The sequence below is a fragment of the Lytechinus pictus genome, chromosome 3 (assembly GCF_037042905.1).
Source record: "Lytechinus pictus isolate F3 Inbred chromosome 3, Lp3.0, whole genome shotgun sequence".
Lineage (NCBI taxonomy): Eukaryota > Metazoa > Echinodermata > Echinoidea > Temnopleuroida > Toxopneustidae > Lytechinus > Lytechinus pictus.
The window spans coordinates 20,320,417-20,335,183 of record NC_087247.1 but is presented as its reverse complement, the minus strand read 5'-3'; the positions used below and the strand labels follow the sequence as shown (position 1 = coordinate 20,335,183).

The following is a 14,767-nucleotide window of genomic DNA, read 5'->3' as shown; positions in this document are numbered from 1 at the left end:
ACAACAGCAATTAAGTCACATTTGAAACCGAATTTGTCCCCATTATTCACTATATTATCCCTCAAAATTAGTCTGTGACATTGAAAATGCCCCTTTTCCCACTTTGATGCATGCTCACTCATCCATAAATAAACATATCAATTTCATTTTTGCACAAAATTCTGCACGTAGGTTGATAAACATAACTGCCAAATGACATTGCTAAAGACAGCCTTGAAAAAAAGTTTCACCATAATGAATAAGTGGTCATCTATCCTTAAACATATGCACCCATACTTAGTGTACACAATGTCTATGAGAGAGGAAGTCAAAATTTTAACAAAAATGAAATGAGGGATTGTTTCATGGACAGTTTTTGTTACTTCTGCCATCAATTTTTTCACGAAACTTCGCACATGGCTTCAGATTAGTACTATCCAAAAGGCGCGCACACCAAAATAATCATTCGATAAGGCACAGAGTGGGACCAAGGCCTTAAACTTTTCTCTCATTTGCATAATTTTCGAATATTGTATGCTCACTGAAGCATTAGACATCGGGATTTTTACAAAAATAAAATCAAATGAACTATGCAAGGTTTGTGACAGAAATCCATAGTTAGCAATTGCATTTTTTCCAATAACGTACAAAAGAGCTACATTTGTAATCACATTCCACATGTTCATTCAAGCGTGAATGTTTAATTAAACGCATTTGAATCATTGAAGCATGTTTATTGGTCATGAACATAACGAAAAAAGTTGAGAAAATATCATTTCAGTTACCAAAATGAAACAATACTTGCCTATATTTAAAATTCGTATTATTTCATTAAATGTTCATTGATCCGTGAAAAGATGAATATTGTTGAAGATACTCTTCCCAAAAATAACTGTCATCACATTCGATCATTTTTATCGATAGAAATGTTAAAAAAAATCAAATTATAGTAAATTTCAACTTGTGTTTATTCAATCGTGAAATTTAGCAAAAAAACTTGTATCGTCTTTTAGAAAGTACCTTTTACAAGCCTTCTGATTATTTTCCATGATGAGAATGTGGAATTCGTTCCAATAAAGTGGAATCAAAATCATGATATTTGGCTTGTGACTTTTGAAAAGTGACAATTTTGCCTTCTGGTGGTGCTCACTGAAGCATGACATAAAATACGTCCATAACATTTACCCAGAGGGTAGCTTATAAAATTACCTACACGGTAATGTAAAAATATATCAAAAACTCGATTTGGTTCGGAAATTATGGATGTTTGTTTAAGGGCACTCACACAACATGCGAGGTTAGTATACTAACCTCGCACAACGCATGTGATTTCATAGTGCATTTTGACGTTTTCATTCATCACACGAATGTCAGGGAATGAAACACGCCAAAAAGTTCAACATATTTCCTATACGTAATTTACAACAATCTCCTACATGTAGCTTAATTTTATAAATTTATTCGAATTTGTAAAAATGATTTTTTTTTTATGCTTACCTCCAAATTTCGGCCAAGATACTCCGTCTGTCCGTCCAAGTACTGCGGTGGAAATCACGCAAACAACAATTGAAATGCGATTTTTCCTATCAAACAGTCTCGATTTAAGTCGTTGGCGCATAGGAAATTGTAGAAAAAAAATCAATTGCATTTCATGTATATACTTATACTGTAGGTAAAGTACGCCATCTTTTGACAGATGATGATGAAAGTGGATTGAACGAGCAAGAAAATAATGCTGAGCGCCTAGAATGCAGCTACATGTAGCAGTACAAGATGCAGACAAACGGTACAAACCGGCATATGAATTATATCGCGCGCCCTCTTTAGGCAAAAATTGATATCCATGCTGATCAGGAGGCATCTACGTGAAGATCAAGCAAAAATGCTTTTTTTTTATTAAAAAAAACAGCAAAGAGAATTCAACAAACGATCCATATGGTTAGGTAAGTGTTAGGTAAATAGCACAATTAGAAATCTTAGCTATAATGTTATGTCATAGTTATTTGAGCAAAAAGGGTGCGAAAGATTCGCGTGCACCAGGTGCATATGAATCCTTCGCACGCGAGATGAATTGAACCCATGGGTGGTTTAAGGGGGGACTTACTTTTTTTGTTGTGTATATATAGCAGCAGCAATTGCATGAATGGCCTGCACGTCTATAGCAGGCCTCTCGATTAACATTAATTTTTGGAAGTCAGCCGGGCACCCTGGACTGAACTTTAGGTGGTCAAATGGCAGTTTAGGTGGTCATCACATGCATATTGAAAATATTGTATCATGACAAATTGTAAAGTGTTATCAACTCTGTATGTGTAAGTTTGCTGCGAAACACTACATTACTGGTGGAACCTTTCTGTGGATTTAAAAAAGACAAACTCAAGCCTTTGTTTCAAAGGAGATTAAAAAAAATTACTCATGATCCTTTTGTCTTTCTCTCTTTTTCTCTCTCCTGTTTCTCTCTCTCCCTTAGCTCTGTGTAACTGTCTCTCTCTGTCCCTGTCCCTTTCTCTCTGTCACTCTAAGGTAAACTCTGAGTCTCTGTGCTTCATTTGTTTTCTTTTAATGCATGATATCCTGTACTCATAGTTAATTTTTGGATATCATATATTTGAATTTTGCATTGTGTAATTATGTAATTATTTATGATGTTTATGTAATGTTTATATTTTTGATTTGTAAAAGATTCCACAATTCAGCCTCTGGCTGCAAAAGAATTTATAGCAACTTTTTATGAAATGGGCCCCAGAAGTATACATTACAGAAAGAGTGGGAACAAAACCACAAGTGGCTTGGATGAGGCAAAACATAAAAAAGTGATCATGTCATTGTCCATTCCCCAACATCACAAAATGTGTCCTCAATCACCAAATTACACACAACAAGATCATCACATGTTGAATTTGATACTATAATGAAAGGACTTAACTTTATTCAAGTTCAATGGGCCGAGTCGGCCGTGTCGAAAACATTCACATGCAAACAATAGGGTCGTGTGTTGCATGCTGCCCTCTACGTTTCAAGATGTAACAGCACGATATTCCGGTCTTGAAATCAAAATGGCGGATAGGCCAAAGTCGTTGACTGGTCGTAACGATGTCCAAAAACCCCCAAAGTTATCAATAAAAATTAATTTAATAAAAAAATAATGCTAATAATGTGAAAGGTAAGGATGTATTTATGTCAAATGTGTTTTTCAAAATATTTTGTGTACCCCCATACATGTAGATCCGATTAGAGCGGATACTACTGCGTTGTTGGTACAGTGGCAGATACAAATTTTGACCAGCGAGAATGATATATTGCTACTGAATGGTAAACGGAATTGGCAATTTTCCGTGTACACAAAGTCAATGGGGAAACAGAATTTCCGTTTTCAGACATGCTGAAATGGAGTTTACGATTTTCTGAAACGGAAAAGGCAATTTTTTTAAACGGAAAATCAGTCCCTACGATTCGTTTTAGACCTGCTCATTTTCGGTTTTCTACATTTATTTTTTCTGGTGGTCAGCCCGGGCACTATTACCCGACTTTTAGGGTGCCCGACGGAGCTTTAGGCGGTCAATGGCCCCCGGACCGCCACCAATTTCGAGCCCTGCATAGCCTCTTTGAGGCGTTCAAGTGCAGTATTTACAAGACAAGACAAGGCAGATATGAATTATGATGAACAGTTGTTATGGAACCTGACAGTGACAGTGTAAAAATCAAGCAATCAATCAAGCAACTTTATTTTCATAAAGGAAATTCTTCTTTCACTGATTTACACACACGTAGATACAACGTATATACACAGAACAAAACAAAAGATGATGAAAACATGTCAACATGAGGAAATAATTCCAACTCAGCCTCAGGTATACAGGTACACTAAAAAATTTAAAATACACTATTTGAAATACAAGTCAAGGTTAAAGTCCGGTTTAGGAATAAATTCATATTCTAGAATAATCTGTTTAGATCTAGTTATGCAAGTACTGTAGTTATTGGCAAGAAGAAATGGAAAAATGAAATCGGCAGCGAATTATTTATACGTGTGAGGAACTCCATGTTGGCTCTAAATCACCAATTTTGAGACTGATTATACGAAGCATGGAAAGAAGTGAAACTTTGTATAATATTAGTTCAATTTTTAAAGATCGTGATGTTGCATGAATTTTATATATTCCCCCACCCTTGGGTACATTACCGCCGCCGTGCACAGGATAACCACTGGCACGGCACTAGCAATAAGTTTCTGCCTATTTTGTTAAAATTAGAAATAGATCTATAGTTTAAATCAAGTAAGCTTTGGAAATGAAACTTACCAAACGATATAAAAACCAATTTCATTTCCTCTGTCTTTCTGGTACTTTATATCGATGATTTTTCTTGATGTCGAAGCAGGCATGGAGCTAATTCGCTGGTTTTCTCTATACGCACAGAGAGGGCGCGCGATATTATTTAATAAACTTGCTTGTTTACATCGTTTACGTCAGATCAGCTGTACTGCTGGTTGCCTTCTAGGCGCTCCGCATTTTTATTCGCTGTTCAGCGTTATTTTATGACGTAGCGCCATCAGCGATTATACGTGAGATGTAACCTGTTGATTTTTTGGTACAATTTCCTATTATGCGCTGACGACTTGAATCTAGACTGTTCGATAGGAAAAATTCGCATTTTCGATTGTTGTTTGCGTAATTTCCACCGCAGTATTAAGATCGGACGGAGTATCTTGGCTGAGATTTGGAGGTAAGCGTTTAAAATCCCTTTTTATAAATACGTTCGAGCACATTTTTAAAATTAAATTAGATGATCATATTTAGATGAATAAATTTAATATATTGTGAAGATTTTGGCGTGTTTCATTCTCTCACATTCGTGTGATGAATGAAAACGTCAAAATTCATTATGAAATGACATGCGTAGTGCGAGGTTAGTACAACTAACGGTCTTACCTCGTCCTCGCATGCTTGTGTGAGTGATTTTCCCCCATAAAATCCCACCTTTGTCACTTGGAGTATCAGAGCGAGTTTTTGGTCTCGAGGTTCGGGTAGTTGGAGCGTAGTGTAGCAGTAGAGAAGTAGAGTGGCCGTGGAGCCTGCACGAACATAGCTTTGTAGCCTAGCTAGGCTCTAACTAAGTCTAAGTCCACCCATGGGTACATTACCGCCGCCATGCACAGGATAACCGCTGGCACGGCACTTGCAATAATTTTTTTATTCTTTTGTAAAAATTAGAAATTTATCTACATTTTACATGAAGTAAGCTTTGGATATGAAACTTACCAAACGATATGAAGCCAATTTCAATTCCTCTCTGTCTTTCTGGTACTTTATATCGATGATTTTACTTGATGTCGAAGCAGGCATGCGGCCAATTCGCTGGTTTTCTCTATACGCACAGAGAGGGCGCGCGATATTATTTAATAAACTTGCTTGTTTACGTCGTTTACGTCAGATCAGCTGTACTGCTGGTTGCGTTCTAGGCGCTCCGCATTTTTTTCGCTGTTCAGCGTTATTTTATGATGTAGCGCCATCAGCGATTATACGTGAGATGCCTGTTGATTTTTTTGGTACAATTTCCTATTATGCGCCGGCGACTTGAATCTAGACTGTTCGATAAGAAAAATTCGCATTTCGATTGTTGTTTGTGTAATTTCCACCGCAGTATTAAGGATCGGACGGAGTATCTTGGCTGAGATTTGAAGGTAAGCGTTTAAAATCCCTTTTTATGAATATTTTGGAGCATATTTTAAAAATTAATTCAATGAACAGATTTAGATGAATAAATTTAGTATAGGGCCTATTGTGAAGATTTTGGCGTGTGTCATTCTCTCACATTCGTGTGATGAATGAAAACGTCAAAATTCATTATGAAATGACATGCGTTGTGCGAGGTTAGTAGTATACCCAGTTGTTGTGTGTCCGGACGATCAGCTTTAGAAAGTCATTTGGAAAAATTTACAAGCGAAGTTTCATAAATGTTTAGTACAAAATGTTAGGAAATATTATAGAGAACAAAATAGAAGATGATTAGGTCCTACAACTATTGAATTCATATTTTTAGTGTAATCTAAGCTTGTAACCGATTTTGCAATCGGCAACCGATTCCATTCGATTTCACAACAATCGGCGATCACTTGCCGATCTTCGATCATGCCCCTTGAAGGAAAAAATCGGATATAAAAAATCGGCATACCTGTAGATCTAGTTACAGTGCGGTCAGAACATATTTCAAGATTGTTCTTGCAGAGGTGCTAGCTATTTAGAGCTTTTTAACAATCGAATAGTTCGAACAATCGAGATTCCTGGAATGTCAGAAATGACTCATAAAAGGTTGACCTACTTATGATGACCTACCGGTAGCTGCGCTGACTGGTATGGTGGGAGTGGAACTTGGAATGAATGTATTGTATAATACAAACAATGAACATGTACTTGTACTGTGTTTGTCATTTATCCCGCCCATGAGTGCACACAATGGCCAATAGCAATGGAGTTTGAGAGCTGTATGTGACTGCATGGGTGCATGCATGAATGTGTTGTATGCATTATGTATGCTAGTGCTTATGCTGATAAATCCCGCCCATAAGTGAATACAATGGACCAATAGCAAGGGAGTTTGAGAGCTGTGTGTGACTGCATGAATGTGTTGTACGCATTATGTATGCTAGTGCTTACGCTGATAAATCCCGCCCATGAGTGAATACAATGGACGAATGACAAGGGAGTTTGAGAGCTATGTGTGACCGCGTGGGTGCAGGAATGTATTGTGTGTATTACGTATGCTAGTGCTTGCGCTAATTTTTGTCATAATCCCGCCCATGAGTTCACACAATGGACGAATAGCAAGGGAGTTTGAGAAATGTATATGAATGCTGGGTGCATGGATGTGTTGTATATGCTAGTCAATGCCCTGCTTAAATCCCGCCCATAAGTGCACACACGGCCTAGGTACGAATGATAGCAAGGGAGTTTGAGAGCAGTGTGTATGGATGTGTTGCGTGTTGTATGTATCATGTAAGCCATACTTGCAGTGATATATTGTCATTAATCCAGCCAGTGAGCCAACTCAAAGAATAGCACTGTTAGCAGTGTCAATCAAACCCACCACGTGCACATGCCAAAAGGTAGTGTAAAGAATTTTGCGCTAGCCCGTTGAGTCTGGGCGGTTCCAGTTCTCGGCTATGCCATAAAACTATCTTGTATTGTGTGAATGCTTGCGCGCATTGCGTAATTCACTGATATTGTTGAGTGGGTGGGTATACAAAAAGATCGATACTGAGGCGTGACTTAACTTTTCCCAGAACTGATTCGGAGAAATGATGTACCAAGTAAGCTATTATAACAAAATGGGTGTACTTTGGAATGGTTATTGGGCGTGGCTGTAATCACATATTATAATGAGCGAACTTAGCTGAGCTCAGCTTCACATAAAAATACTTATAAAAGATGTCCCGCCGATCGTTCATTGACCTGTGATCTACGAGAATTATTTTCCTTTGCGACTGCTCGGAAGATGCGTCATTCGTTTATCTTTCTAATAAAAATCACTCATTTTATTGTTAAGCAGTTAAACCTCAAAACCCTTTAAAAGCATGTTCCAAACGATCGCGCATGTCGACTACTTCCATTCCTAAACATTCGTCTTTGTGACTTTGTCAGGAAGATGCGCGCGACCGCGAACAAAATGTTGATGTATTCCTTTGTTTTTAAACATCGCCGATTCGATTTTCGATTCGATTTCGATTTTAGAAGCTTAACTGCCGATCCGATTTTCGATCTGATTTTTGATCCGATTTACAACATTAGTGTAATCCAAAGACAAAAAAGAAGGCTTCAAAAATATAAAGTGTCCGGACACCCGACCCCCCATCCTACAACTAGTAGGCCTATAGTAACTTTTTACTAAGTCTAAGTAGTACAACTAACCTCGCATGCTTGTGTGTGAGTGGTCTAACTCTAGAGTCTAAGTCTAACTAAGTAGGATCGGATGGGGGATGAAATGACATTGACAACATCAAAATCATTCAAAAATATCTTCATGGAATCCTCTAGGCTAAGCTAGGTAATTAGGACTCCACAGTCACAGATAACAGAAATCCGATACAGTCATGAGTGTAAGTAAATTAATAATTTAGTAATGTTTGCTTGCAGAAGAGTCGCACGGAAGGCCATTACTATTACCGGCGGATGTAATTCTTACGCACGCATGTCTAATACAGTCATCACAATTCTGTGATAACGTCTATTCGAATTGCACAAGAGCTCTCTCTCCAGGTAAATCCACATACGGTATGTTACTTACAGTTACATGTACCTCGTATTACTGGGATCAGCAGTTGTATTTTTAAAGTCACAGAAACACTGAACCCAACCCCTACACCGCCGCCACAGTCTTCTTCTAATCTATGTTAAATACAGAAATAATCACTGGGAAAATACGGATATTGTAGTCCAAACAGTAATATCCAAGAATATCGGCGTAAGTTACGCAAGTAACGTTCCTGTGTGCGGCGCGTTCGTACGTACCGTACGCTGCCCAATTCTCGCTCACCCTCACAAGCGCGATGCGCACGCTGCTTATTATGATTATCATTTTAAATTCGTCCCAAATTCCTTATTGTTTAGTATACTCGCATAATTAAGCAGCCAAGAGGAGACCATTACATTAAAAAACCAAGTGTGGAAAAATAAAATCAATCCCTTAATAAATCATCGTGATATACTGCTTTAAATGTAAAGTAACCCGATAACTGTTTGAACTTCGATCAACTGTACCGCAACTGCACCAAATTACGTTTTTTTTCAATCACTTTTAAAACTCCTAAAAACAGTGAAAAATGTTATATTTTTATATGATGAATGAAAATGTGAGAGTCGTAGGTGCGGGAGGTCCTGATATGTCGTCATGACAAATTTTTCTAGAATGAATATTTGTTGTGTGAATGAATTAGCGAGGGCATACCTTGAGATAGCAGCCTGCCCTAACTCCGCTCACCCTGATTGTGTATGATAATCATTGTAAGAGTATAGGGCCTAAACGGAATTGTCATAATTTTTCAAGTAGACTTTTCTTTAGAATCTGATTTTTTGTGTCATTTCCTCTATTTTGATGGTGCTGAACATGAATCCGCTTGTTGCCAGTTTCATAAATGCCTCCTTCCGCCGTTGCCATGGCAACTGATTAATATGTTTTAAAAAAATAACATATCGAGCCTATATATATTATATGGCACATTACCCTGTCAATTTAAATGGTCCAATCTATCATTCTTAAGCCTTCCAAATTCAATTTCTAGATATAGTCCTATCAAGTCATCAAAGTATTTGCAAAAGATCCATTGCCATGGTAACGGCTTATCTTTCCCGCAGAAAAATACACTTTGTCTTGATTGCCTGCAGAGACAGGGCGCCGCTTTTTCCGACGGCGCCGCGCGGGCGGCGTCGTAAACATTGAAATCTTAAAACAGGATAAGTTTGTGAAATGTAATCATAAGTTTGAAATAGGCCTACAGGTTTTTATAGCTATCATGAAACTTAGAAATAAGGGAGTCAGTGAAAATCCTATAGTGAGTTTCAGGTCATGCCACGGTCAAAGGTAATTTAAGGTAAATTAACTTTGGCCAATGACGTTGGGGGCATTTATTGAATTGCCATCATAAATCAACATTATGGTGGGAAAAGATGAATGGTGGAAAATGACAATGAAAATGCCAAAATCTATATAGGTTTGACCAATTCATTTGAATTAAATATCGAAAACAACAGAGTGTTCTGCATGGATATAAGTTCATTTGAATGCATGGTAATGGTATGTTGCCATGGTAACGCCTGATTACTCTACTAATTCAACTCGTGAATTTAATATGAGATGAAAATTAAGAGTAAACAATGTAGGAATGTCTGAATTTATTTCAGGTCATAATTCAGTATAGGCCTACCTCATAAGAAACATCGCTTCAATAAGAATAGTGGTAATATTTGCTTGTACAACTTTCTAAGAGAAATCAGCTCGATTGATCAGCCTATATTATTATGCTCATTATGTTAGCTAGAGCAGATTATAACTGTAATGCATGAATAATAAAATAAGAGATCGAAAAGAGATCGAGTGTCATATGAATTCATGAACAAATTTTTTTTGCTTGTCAAATTTTCCAGCCCCTTGCCCCCCCCCCTACTTTTTGGGAGAGATTTCTGCCCCTGATTCAGAGAAAAAAACGAGACATTTTAAGCACTTTTCTAATGATGTTTTATCTTACAAACCGAGAATGACTTGAAAACAAGACATGAATAATGAAACAAACGGGCAATGCGGGCGCGAAGCGCAGGCTGAATAGTTATTTTGTTCTAAATGAAGGGTACAGGTATTTGTCGGTCCCCCAACTCTCATTTTCGTCTTGTCTTCTTCCTTCCTCTTAATTTTTTTTTTTCATTTCATTATTTTCCTATATTCCGGCCTTGATTGATACCTCTTCCGTTGTCTTTTTTGCGACGCGGCCATTTTTCTTCTTTATTACTCTTTTACATTTTCCTCTCTCACTTCTCCTATGATTGCTTCTCTATCTCCCCCTCTCTCTCCCTTTAGCTGAGGGTGACGGCAAATAAAACCCCCTCGGTCACGATTTATCATGGAGCAGGCAGATAAGCTGACGTTTACAGAAATGTTGAAAGATGATCAAAAGAGTTTGTCACTGTTCACCAGAAATATTTCGAGATTTAATTGTAATCATTGTCCCAGCCCAAAGTGTGTGGGAAAAAGTTTTACAAAAATTATCTTGCTCTAGAACGAATCGTAGGGTCATCAATGCTAAAAAATGAGACTTCGATGTTTATCACTAAATACCGACGTACAAACAACTTGGAGATATAGGGATAGTTTTTTTTTGTTCTGGGGTGAAGCCCCTCCCCCGGTTCCGCGGCCCCTGGCATGTCTTCTAGGCAATTATCGATCGTAATACTGGTTTTTTTATGTGGCGTATTCATATTTTGATGATAACCAATATCATTTACTCAGAGTATGAAATTTATGGATAATTTAATTGGAATAAAACAAGGATTTTATACACGTCACCTCAAATAGATGTGTAATTAGGCCTATATGTGATAACTTATGAGCCTAATGATACATTTATTTTATGTTAGGCCCATACGCATTATCTGCATGCCTATCTGATTCATATCTAAAAATCTAAATAAAATAAAGAATTTAAATGAATAAATAAGAAAAAATCTCCCACTAATGGGCCTATATAGGCCTTTTGAACTCGGTCAGTAGTTTCCTGATTGATTTGAATAGATGAAACTTTGTCATGTTTCTGGAGATTTCCTTTTTTTATTGTGTTTTGTTTGAAAACGGAACAGGATTTAAATTGACCAATTTATTTTGAACAAATAGAATTTTCTTGAGTGCCTTTTCCCCTCTCCTATATTATTGATGGGAGTTCGAATATGAACTTAAACCAGCGAGGTGATTAAATATTTATTGTTTTTTTTTCAAGATTAGCTTTTTTTTAATGAAAGTCAATATAAGGGAATCCCCAAAAAATATTATCGGAGTTCAGGGCTCAAGGTTTATGCACATCAACATTTCACATTTTCAAAAAATCAAGAATTCAATACAAACAATAATATTATACAATACAAGTTTTCATAGATAAGCATAAATAAACATCGTTAAAATATGAAATGTATACATAATATAACAATAGAAAAAAGTACTAGAATGTATTCTTGTAATTGGTTCTAAAATTATGACAAAGAAAGAAAATGAGAGATGTGGATATGAGGGAGCTAAAAGTAAAAGCAAAGCTTGTTGGTTGAAGGCTCCAAAGAATAGATTTAGATTTTGATTTAGATTTTATTTCCGTTCAACAATTTTTTCAAAATATAATCAAAGTAACAATACATATTCAATATGATCGATAATACAGACATACGAATATGCAGTGAGAGTCCCATAAAATATCAATACGACAAGAAAAAGTAGAGTAAACAAAAAAGTGGGATACACGAATACATACTTGATAAATAATGAGTCAAGACAGTGTAAAAGCAACAAATTTGAATTAGAACTTGGAGGAGGATGCAAATAATTATTTCAAAAAAAAAAAATAATAATAATGGAAATCAATGGTCGATGGCATCAGGGGGCGATGAGCGGAAGGGACAACAAGGGGGGGGGCACTCAAGTTGGATGAGTGGCGAAAATGATTACTTTGAATGGCGAATGTGCTAAAAGAGCTTTATATCGTTTTATTTATAAGAATGTAGATTCATCAATATTGATATTTTAAGTTAATTAAGTTAACTTAACTATATCAAGCATGTTATTATATTATATATATTGTTCTTTAAACATTTTTGTTCATGCTGACTCTTTTATCCACTTCCGATTTTATTTAAGCACCCTTATTATAGCACTGGTTAGGGTCATGGTCTTTATTGACAACAGTAATTTATTTGACCCAGTGGGTGCTCAATCTATACTCTGTTAATGTTGTATTACATTAATTGTTCCAATTTCATATACTTTTCATTTCCGAAATAAATAAATAAATAATAATATACTCATAAAATTCATGAATGGATTAGAATCATATTCATATTATTAGATAATTGAAATCAGTTAAAATTTTGTCGGGAAAGGTTTTTTGAAAATATGTATTTTATAAAAAATACGGAATATATGTTTGGAGGATAACAAAAAATGATATATAGGCGTAGATCAGTAACAAAAAGTTTGAGGCCCTAAAAATAATTGCACTTGGCGAAAGAAACATTTTATACAGTGTATAGTACTATAAAACTTGTAAACAATACATTTAATCACAACAAAATTACACACTTTCTCACTCAGAAGTGCAAGAAAAAAGGGTAGAAAAAAGAGTTAGACAGTATCAGGCCTTATAAACTACATGTATGAATGCGCGCGCTAAGTGAGCGGAGTTAGGGCAGTGGTGAGCGGCGAATGGGACAGGCGCAAGGGGTGCCGAAAACGGAGAATTACACAGCGGTGCTTTGAAGATATATAATTATTATCCTATGAAACAATTTTCCAGTATTTTCTCTTTCAGTTGACATAAAGAAGTAAGGGTATCATAGCTAATTGAATGAAACATATAGGAAAATACGTAAACTGAGCGACGATTGGGCAGCGTACGGTACGTACGGTATACCGGCACGTGCATATAGCAAAACGAGGGGGGGGGGGGGGAGGCGCTGAGACGGCAAAAAAAAATAAAGAAGAAGAAGATCAAACAGGAGGAAGAAAAATCACTGAATTAAGGGAAGGGAAATTATTGGAAAATAGAAAAACTTTGAGGCCATTGTGGATGAAAATGAAAATTCGTGCTCGCATATTAGTCTTGCCCGGGTGGGATGATCTGCCCTACCGGTATATTAAAAAAAAAATGGGGCTTATAACATCCCGTTTTCAAGGCATTATGCTTTTTTTTCTGCCCGGCAATCATGACGCGCTCGCATTTTTAGTGAGATACATATATAGCCTATCCTGTTCGTGAATTAAAAAATATATATTATCGTCAAAAATGTTCAGTTCGTGCTTCGCTCTTGCATCAATTTCCATATTCTCTTTAAAATGTTAAACAGCTGCTTAAAAGATTAGGCCGGGTCAGTTTATTAAAAATTTCAGCTCGCTTTTACCATTTACGTTGTTACACTGTTTGTCAGGTCATCCATTTTGATTGGTGCAATATGCAGGGCCGGCGCCGGAGCGACGTTGAAGTGGAGGGGGGGGGGGGGGCACAGGAAAAAGGGAACCTTTTCTTTCAAAAAGGGCAACATCTTAAACATGATGGCCGTAAGCGTAGATTTTTTTTTGCTGGGGGCAGCACAAGTAAACATTTTGGAAAAAATCGAAGGAGCGAGGCGACCGAGCTTTTCATTACGTGCTTTTGCATTTTGTTAAGTGAAATTAATGGATTCTATGCATACTTTTTGTGAAAATCTGTAATGTGAATTTTCAAAATTTCAGTGGGGGCACCGGCCCCCCCCCCCCCTCCCCCGCTGCATACCATCATAATCTTAAAACAAAGAAAAAAATATTTATCTATAGTACCCCACTGAAACTTAAGGCACGTAGGATTACAAGTGTTTTTCATTCATTATGCACTTGCAAAGGAAGCAGAAAAGGGCGCTCATCGGGCATGAAAAGAGTGGTGTTTCAGGACAACCTATGTGATATGAAGAACAGGCACATAATTATATAAGGCAAAGGGGCACTCGGAACACATAACAGGTCCTTAATTCTCAGGTGAAAGGGCAGAACACGTTCGTGAGCTGGGGCACTTTTCTTGGGTAAAAAAGGACACTGATACGAGAAAGGACAGATGGCAAAAGAGCACTTAACAACGGAAAAATTGGGTCCTTCTCATGTGAAAGGGGCAAAGAACATGTCATGGGGGCACCTTTCTTGGGTAAAAAGGGGCACTGATTCGAGAAATGGTATTTACAAGAAAGCAAGGGGCACTTGCTCACACATAGTGGGTCCTTCTATAAGGTGAAAGGGGCACAGGAGGGCACAGAACACGTTCATGAGGCGGAATGTTTTGGTAAAATTTGGCACTGATACAAAAAAATGAGATGGCACTTATACTAATATTAAAACGTCCATAAAACGGGTCCTTCTCAGGTAAAAAGGGCACAGAACCACCGCCTGTGACCGGGGGCATTTTTTTTTTGGGGGGGGGGATTAAAGGCACTTATATACGAGAAAGGGCACTTGGCAACACCTGAATAGGGTCCTCTTCCGATGAAAGGGGCACAGTTCTTGCTGAGGAGGCAATTTT

At 37.2% G+C, this 14,767-nt stretch overlaps 1 protein-coding gene across 3 annotated transcripts in view; it reads right to left on the bottom strand.

Moving 5' to 3' along the window:
- The window catches only part of LOC129257665 (ATP-dependent zinc metalloprotease YME1L1-like), a 34,806-nt gene extending 26,314 nt beyond the window's left edge, over nt 1-8,492 (bottom strand). Inside the window, exon 1 of one of the 3 annotated variants that reach the window (XM_064096598.1) lies at nt 8,269-8,492. The gene's annotated coding sequence lies outside the window, so the exon portion shown is untranslated. Of the gene's footprint in view, nt 1-8,262 lie in introns of all 3 variants that reach the window. The other 2 variants (XM_064096600.1, XM_064096599.1) reach the window with 2 other exon arrangements.
- Nucleotides 8,493-14,767: the final 6,275 nt, after the last annotated feature.